This window comes from Poromitra crassiceps, assembly GCF_964638095.1.
Source record: "Poromitra crassiceps genome assembly, chromosome: 13".
Lineage (NCBI taxonomy): Eukaryota > Metazoa > Chordata > Actinopteri > Beryciformes > Melamphaidae > Poromitra > Poromitra crassiceps.
In genome coordinates this window covers 34,977,787-34,985,054 of record NC_139644.1, presented here as the reverse complement: position 1 = coordinate 34,985,054, position 7,268 = coordinate 34,977,787, and the positions used below count along the sequence as shown (strand labels likewise).

Here is a 7,268-nt window from a genome sequence, read left to right as displayed (position 1 = left end):
GCATCCTCCACAGTACTATTGTACCATTACTTTGTTTTACTTGTGCATTATGCAATGAAGAACTCGGGTTTCTATTGAGTCAAAGCACCTGTCTGTTCCCATTTCTCATTCACAGACAAGTTCATCTCTCAGGATTTAAAACAACATGCACGGGACTTTGTGAATCTCTTGCTGTTGGAATGAGAGTATTGTTACTTTGAGAAGGGCTGTTTTTTGTCTCTGGGTCACTCAGATATTACATCATTTTGTCCAAACTTTTAATAGCTTCCTCTTTTTTGTATGTTCTCCACTCCCTGGGGATTTCTCCACGGCCCTGGAATTTTCTTCCATAGTGTTCTTCCAGTTCCTTTTGAAACCGACAGATAACCCATTTCCAGTATGTCAGCTTAGACTCATCAGGTGTAATACTCCACTTAGCATACTTAGGGCCAGCAGTTCGGTACAGTTTATAAGGAATGGACTCTTCTGAATCACCATGAGGGTAAAAACTGTGATCACTTGCAACTGATGTTGTGCAGACATCGATACACAGGTCCTCTGTTTTTCTAATGCGCATTCCACTGATCCCAGAGGGGCGATGAAAAGGGACTCTGTGATCATCAGGACTGTGATCCTCCAAGGTGTTTGTACAAACAGCGCTACAGAATGGACACTGCACCGAGCAGCTGTGACAAAGGTGATCAATAAGGATTTGATCAAGTCTCAACCTGGATTCCTCCATATTGGATAATGAGAGACTATTCGTCTCCTCAATTATGGATGCAAGGCCTTTCTCTATCTCCTCCTTAAGAAAGTCAAAGTCTTTTATATCGCTGAAATTTTGACAGCAGTTGATATCAAAGGATAGTGCATCTTCTAGTGAACTAGAAACTTTCTTCAGCCACTTGTTAATGTCTCCGCCCTCAGTTTTGACTTCTGTTGCAGTATACAGTGCTTGTACGCGTCTCACTTGATTCCCTGTCTCTTCAGCATTTTTCTTGAGTAGACTCAGTGCTTTATCTTTGTGTTCAGTGAAGATGTATTTCTTTACGGCTTCTTTTATGAAAGTCTCTGCTTGTTTCCTTGGGTGCCTGATGTAGTTCATGTACCCTTCAAAGTCCTCCTGCTCTGCCAGTGATTTTAAGATGTGTTTCTCCAAGTTCACCTTATTCCCACTGAATGGTGGGAAACTGCACATCATCTCTCCAGCCAGATCAATAGCAGTCTTCTGATAGACAGTCTGACGTGTGGAAACGTTCAGTTGGCTACAGATTAATTCACCAAGCACAACGGCAGATGAGTTACCCTTACAAAAGCTCACAAATATCTTATAATATTCTATTTTCTTGCTTTCTAAATAAGTGAGAGCATCATTGTTCCTCTTGAATTTGTTGTGGGACTCTACAAGCTGATTCCCTGCAATGCCACAGGCATAAAGTAAAATATCTACTTTAAACTCATTCTTGAGAGTATATGTTTTACTCTTTGTTTGGAAATCTTTCAATTTCTCTCCGACCTTATCGGCTACTTCCTGCAAGTATCCAGGACTGTACCCTCTTGTAGCTACAGGCTTGCTGTTGATTATGGCTATGGACTGTTTTTCAATACTGTCAATGAGGTATCTGATCTGTTGTTGTTCTTCATAAGGAAAAGCACTTGAGCCATGGTGTTCAATTTGTTGTGAGCCAAATCCAAAGCTTTTTGTGACAGCTCCCCATGCCATAGATGCTTTTCCTTGTTCTCTTTTCTCCACGTTTTCCCTCTCCATATCTTGAGATTGTTGAGTTTTGTTATGGAGATCGTGGTGCTTAGTTAGAGTTACATAATCAAAATAGTCTCCTATTTTTGACATGTTTTTGTATCTGCCACAGCTTTTGCGGTCATGTATGAGAGATGATTCAATACCAAGGTAATCAAGGATACAAAACACATCTTCTTGTATGTTGATATCCTTTATGGCAGGTGTACCTTCAGTTAATTCATTAACCCACACATCCCAAACACTGTTGAACTGCTTTTCAAGTTCGTTTTCATCTTTTGCCTTGTCTTTTAACTTATGAGCAAGCTCTTTGCTCTTTTCTACTAGCTTGTTCTCATACTCTGTCTTCTCATCATCTAGCTTTTTGCAAGCATTCTTCTGCTGGATAACCTCCTCCAGTTTGCTTTTAACAGCGTTCACCTGCTCATTATGGAAGTACTTTATTTTATTTTCAAATGGACTTCGCCATTTAACCAACATTTCCTTATCTCCGTCATCATCAAAATATGTTGTCATAGCTTTTTCAACTTCTTGAAGAGATTTTCTCATCTCTTTAACAAGATGACTGTGTTCAATCTTGTCAAGTTTTCCATTTTCAATTCTGTTATGAAGTTGGTTTTCAATGGTCAACATTGCTTTCCTCAAGGCCCAGGTCCATTTCCCATACTGGACCTCTAGCTTTCTGTACACTGCAATTTCAAGTGTGTTTTTGAAGCTGAAGACAAATTGTTCGTTCAGCAGGGCGTTCCAGAGGTCCCGAATGCTGCTTTGGAATTCTGAAAGAGACATTCCTTGAGGCTGTGATGCTTTTGAGAGGATGGTATCTTTTAGATCTTGGATGCTCTCACTATAACCTGGGTTTGGAGGGGCCATGGGTGGACTTCCTTCCCATAGTTGGGCAAAGTATTTCACATCTTTTTGTACATCAAAAGCAATGACATCACTGAAGCACTCGGCATCACATACCTCCTCTTTGGCAGCTAGTTTGGCCATCTTGTCCAGGTTTTCTTGTAGGCGTCTCTTTCCTTCCATGGTTTTCTCTCCAGCTGCAATATCTGTCACATTCTGGTGAACAAACACACAACTTGGAGACAGTTTAACCATCTTCATCCTCATGAAAGCTTGAACAGCGATCTGAAGAATGTCTTGCATATCAGCTGGATTCTCTCCCATGATGTTGATCAAAGTCATGTTTCCCAGACCAATGACAAATGTTGCCAATTCATTGTCATGGTGAAGAGTGGTGTTCCCTCCCAACTCAAGAGCATGCAGTCCTTCAGTGTCCACGACTAGAACATAGTCAAACCTAAAGTCTTTCTGCATCTCCTTTGACACTTTCACTAGCTGCATGAAGGCTCCCTTTGTACACCTGCCAGCACTAACTGCAAACTGTAACCCAAACATGGCATTCAGCATTGTAGATTTCCCACTGCTTTGGATGCCTAGCACTGACAAAACAAAAACTCGCTGGTCTCCCAGTTTCTTGATGACCTCATCTAGAAGACTACTGATCCATGTTAAAGGCACGTGACCGGCATCACCATCCATCAGCTCCATTGGGTGTCCTGCTATCATAAGCTCTGCAGCCATCTCAGGGTACTTAGACCAGTTCACATCTCCTCTCTTTGGTCCTCTCATCAGAGATGCATGGGCTTCATAGATCTGTCCCATTTCCCTGAAGATGTGCTCAAAGCCAAAAGTTGCTGACTGCAGTTTTGCTGATATTTCTTCAAGCTCAGTTTGCTTGACTTTTAGCTGATCTGATTTGTCATGTTTCTTTTTCAAAGCCAAGACCTCAGACCACTTTTCATCATATGTGTGGAGAATTTCAGAAAGATCATCTGTGGAGAGATCATCCAGTAAGATTCCAGTCCATTTCAGGAAATATATTTTCTCATTTGATTGCAGAGACTGGAGGTTTTCAATAAACAACTGCATGAGTTCACTGGAGGAAGCTCCACATTGTTTTCGGCGTATTTGCATCAGTTCCTGTTCCTTTTTACATTTCTCCTTCTCGATTTCTCCTTTGAGATGATACAGCTCTTTGTTTTTTCTGCACCACTCATGCCACAATTGGCCTTGACATGGGAGAAATGTGTCTTTGATCTTGGAAACATCCGGCATCCTCTGAACCAAATTCAGTATCTGTGAAGCAGCAGATTTGCCTGTTTGGCAGACCTTGTCATCTTCATCCACTCTGATCCCAGGGACAGTGGCCATTGTTTCAAGCTGGAAGGCAGAATCTGAGCTAGACAAAAGTGTTCCAATGATTCTTTTCAGTTCTTCAGATACTTCTGACTGGTTTCTGTCTTTCAGACCCATCTTGTATTTCCCTCGCGTCATCTCAACTGCATCACTCTCATTATCAACAATGAGACAAATGAGAGGCTTTGGAGACTTGAGAAGGGCTGATATAATTGTCATATCTTTATTACCTTTTTCCAGAGTTGGTAACAGAACAATATTGACTGAAGCTTTTTCAGTCAGTATGTTACGCTGTTTTTCACTAGATAGAGCATCACCATGAAGATTACAGAAGGCAATGCAGTCAGTGAAAGCATCGTATGGTCTCCCAGCAGGGCAGTACCAGGCAATCTCTGCCACACCGTCCATCAAGTAGCGAGATTTGGTGCTACCTGGGCAGTTCCTATGAAAGAAAGTGCTGTGACGGTCGTTGATTAAGGTGTTCATCAACTGAGATTTAGACACTGATACTGAACCAAGGCGGAAGAATGACACCATGGGTGTCTCAGCTTTGCACATAGGCACACTCTTAGTTGTGACAACTTTTGAGTTATCTGTCAGCTTCCAGCTCTTTCTTATTTGTCTAAGTGTCCACAGAGGACACTCAATCTTCAATGTGAATGGGTCAGGAACAAGCAAAGGTACGGCATACTGACACTGTGATAACTTAGTAATCATATTCTGCCTCAGAAAACTGTCTGAGCAGTGAAATACTGCCATTTGAACATCCATTGGATGAACATGGGTTTGTTTTCTTTGATCAGTGTCTAGAAATGTGTTGAAAAAAGTGTCAAAGACCTGTTCTTCTGTATCACCATCGTCAAATGTAGGAACATGCTTTGAATGGCTCCCCTCAGTACTGTTTTCTTTTACAGGAATATATCTGGCTCTGTGGTCCAGCATCATCAACCTTTGTAGAAATGTTTGAGCTAAATCTTTCTCAGATATCTCATGCTGCTGTTTCACAGGTGGGCCTATTTTAAGAAAATCTGCTGGTGTCAACTTTTGTTGATAAGTGTCTTTAAGGTGAAGTCTGCTAAGCAGTTCTTCAGTTTCCCTGTGATGTTGCTCCAGCCGATCGATCTCTTCAGAAATCTTCAGAATATTTGGTCTTTTTCCACCCTTAATAGTAAATAGACATATGTATGTTAAAAATATTACTTCATGCAATGGGACATGGAGTAAATATTAGCTTAAATCTTTCAAATGTAATCAAAAGTTTATTACCTTATTCTGTTCACCTGAATCTTCATCTATGGTACCTATTGAATTGCATCAATAGAGGGACAGAAAAAGTGCTTACGATTACAGTACACTAATACAATTAAATATTACCATTATAAATAATACTGTAATTTATTTTGATGATGATTACAATTATTTGTCTTATTGATGTTGAAATTTATGTAATTAATGTAATTTACCATGTTATAAATTTAGCATATCCTTACATACAAGTACAATGATACAAGTAATCATTAACTTTAATGTTTTACCTTCCTTATTTGTAGTGATTTTAGACTTGATTTCAGATGTTCCTGCTACTGTTGGATTGTCATCCCTTTCAGCCTTATCCTTATTCTCTGAGTGGTTGATGTCACCAGGTTCACTCACTGGATCACACTAAGGAAACAATTTAATTTAACCAGGTTCGTCGTCCCACTGACAAGTTGAAAATACAGTCAATATGACATGAAAGAAAAACAAGCTAAAACAATGTATAAAATCCAAATACAATGAGAACCACATAGAAGAAACTCAAAAGTTCCCTAATCAGCAGGATGGTCAAAACATAAATTTTGACTAAACAAAACAAAGACAGTTCAGTAACACTTTATAACTTTCATCTATAAGCCATTTACAAGCAGTTAGTTAATGATGAATTACACATTAATTAGTCATTACTTATTATAGATGTTATAATCTGATTATTTAATATTAATCTGATTCAACATTTGTAAAACATTAGCTGATGCTGGTAAAATTCAGACATGACCTAAAAAAAACTTACACAAGTTGTAATGGAATTAAGTGATTATTTATGCATGTTTTATACATATGTATACATACATTATACATACAACTGCAACATGTTTCATTTTTCTTGGTCAGAAACACAAGTCTGCTGGGCTTCAGCTCAACAAATAAAAATTGCCCAATTGCATTTGAGATTGAACAGTTAGCCTGCGGGCTCAATTATCCCATTGCAGGTGATATACTGATATACTGTGTGTGTGTGTGTGTGTGTGTGTGTGTGTGTGTGTGTGTGTGTGTGTGTGTGTGTGTGTGTGTGTGTGTGTGTGCGCGCGTAGGGCGTGTAGGGCCCGATTTTTGGAAATATCGCAATATTCGGGGAATCCCGATTTTGACGTTTCTGCAGTGTCATATGAAACTAGAACACGAACACCATAATAAGGCATCGATTGGTACCAACCATGTCATCCTATTGCTATAGCTTGGGAGGTGGCTAAATAATGCTCCAAAGTTAGGCTACATTTGAGGGGAAAAACTTTTTCAAAGGGGTCCTCTTTTTCACAGCTTGTGTGTGTGTGTGTGTGTGTGTGTGTGTGTGTGTGTGTGTGTGTGTGTGTGTGTGTGTGTGTGTGTGCGTGCGTGCGTGCGTGCGTGCGTGCGTGCGCGTGCGTGCGTGTTGAACCAGTAGTCTTATGTTGTTATTTAGCCTTTCTGATGCTACTGTATTGCATCATTAAATCAGCAAATGTTACAGTATGTAGGCCTACTTTATGGGGGGAAATGTTTCTATCCACAGTGGAAGTGCTCCCTGGGAAATTTAGTTTGGTATTTGTTACTTGATATTTGAGTAAAGTGCTACCATGTCTTTAATTGCAAGTTTATGAGTCATCTGTCATTCCTGTTTTTCACATGTTTGTGGTTTTATCTCCCCTTGACTTACCTTTGTGTCCTGAGCTGCTGATTGACAACATCTGCACTCGATCATTCCTTTTCATCAGGGTCAAAATCTTCTTGGTCACCTCTAAAGAATGTTGGTAGTAGGTCTGCACAATGAGATCTATTGTGGACATACTGGGCTCTATTCTCCCACAGGCCATCGGCGCTATTACGGGCCTTAACCGCAAAAAAACGTGCCTTGCGCCTGTTTCGGCAAGATAGCAATAGGCTTTAGGCTGCCAAATGCGCTTTAGGCCGAATGGGCGTGGCGCAGTCCCAAAGTGGGCGTGTCGGCGCTAAATACCAGCCTAGTCATATCTTGGGAGCTGGCCTACATTTAGCGCTTTGCGCTTTTCAAAAGCAGGCCTATTCTTTG

General features: G+C 40.4%; 1 pseudogene across 1 annotated transcript; it reads right to left on the bottom strand.

Moving 5' to 3' along the window:
• Positions 1-235: 235 nt before the first annotated feature.
• On the bottom strand, positions 236-7,053 carry LOC310788513 (interferon-induced very large GTPase 1 pseudogene; annotated as a pseudogene). Its single transcript has 3 exons — positions 6,897-7,053; positions 5,210-5,244; positions 236-5,104 (listed from the first exon to the last, which is right to left on the bottom strand). The product of its transcript is annotated as an interferon-induced very large GTPase 1 pseudogene (transcript).
• Positions 7,054-7,268: the final 215 nt, after the last annotated feature.